We start from the raw sequence: 1,558 nt of genomic DNA, 5'->3' as shown, positions 1-1,558 counted from the left end.
TTTAAATTTTTCGGTCCGATAAGACTTAAGTAGTGAACTATACAGAGATTACTTTACTGTTAAGTTTTATTTTAAGTTTTCTACGTTTTATTAGGCTAGAATTTGGTGAGGCATCATGAAGCATAGTGAACTTTGGTCTAAGCATTTAAAAATGGCGCTTCTATTTTCTCTCTATATTCCCAGGATCGGTTGACAATTGTGCACTTTTCGCAATGAGTTGCCGTTCTGAAAAGGACAGACCGTTAAAACCGGAATTATGTTTTTTTTGTGGTTATAATTCGCTGAATAGGCGTGGATCGGAATGCTCCGTGCTGGTGACACGCGACCAGTGCGAGGTGGGTTCGCGCCGGTGCTTTCTCCCTCAGGATCGGAGACCGGAAGTGGCGTCTCTGCGGAAGTCGAGTCGGCTTTCGACCGCTTTCAGGACGGCATTGCTCCACCACCTTCCTGCTGGTGACGGACGAAGACGGCCTCTGACCCTCCAGGTCATGCGGAGAAAGCATTCCCTCCGAAGATCACGGCCTTTCCCCCTTTGCAACTTCTCATCGACGGTCTGACCGATCGGATCCGAACGTTCATTAACACCCACGTGGGTCACGTGCTTTACCGTCTTTAACGACTTTCTCTTCCAAATATAAAAATGCATTTACGAAAAAGGAAAATTCCAATATCCGGTAAATTACAAAACAATTGTCTTCATCATTGCATATACCTAGAGTTTGACTAGATTTATATATTGTTAATTTTCTTAAGAGAATAACACTACGGTAGCTTGGTCGTTTCTGATAATTTAATAAGACTATCCTCCTTGGATCTTTCGTGCGTTATGTCCATTTTAGTGATGCGTCCATATGCAAATTTGGACGAAAACCAACCCAACACGTTCCAAATACTTAAATCATCTTTAATTATCCCGTCTTGTCTGTTCTTTCTGGGTTTGCCTGTTAAACAAGCTTTGGAATTTTGATTTGCGATTTTGAAATGAGTTGTACGTACTATAAAGTTTATCACCCCGCAGACCTCAATACTTCACAGAAAAATACTACTACTTCCGGAAGATACATGTAGCTATCTGGGGATCTCTTAAAAGGCCTTATGGGACAAGTTTTTCGAGAAAAGACTGGCAATCCTGTGCTTATCTACGGCATCAATCAAGACAACTTAATCATGTTTGCCCAGTGTGTTGAAAACACAAATATGTTGCTGTAAATATGTGATGAAACTATTGTATTTCTACAGTATTTCTTTACCATCCCCCTGCTAAGTATCTACAATAATAATTAAGCAATAAATCAACAGATAAAATTTATAGTTATGGCAAAAAGAAGGGAAAACTCAAAAGGTGGGGTTGAGGTAGGAAGATGGTGTCCGAGTGGATCGAGGTCACGATAGCTCAAGCCTCAAATGGTAGAGCAGTGGCGTATCTAGCCGAAGATCGTGGGTTCGAATCCCGCTCATGCCATTGACTTTTTTATCTCAACTAAAAACCTTAATTAATTGTAATATATTAATTGGTCAAGCGGACCACGAAATTAGTGAATTTATAGTTAAGCTAATA

Source organism: Cimex lectularius, unplaced genomic scaffold, assembly GCF_000648675.2.
Source record: "Cimex lectularius strain Harlan isolate CLEC.00 unplaced genomic scaffold, Clec_2.1 scaffold340, whole genome shotgun sequence".
Classification (NCBI taxonomy): domain Eukaryota; kingdom Metazoa; phylum Arthropoda; class Insecta; order Hemiptera; family Cimicidae; genus Cimex; species Cimex lectularius.
Note: the sequence above shows the minus strand (reverse complement) of the source record.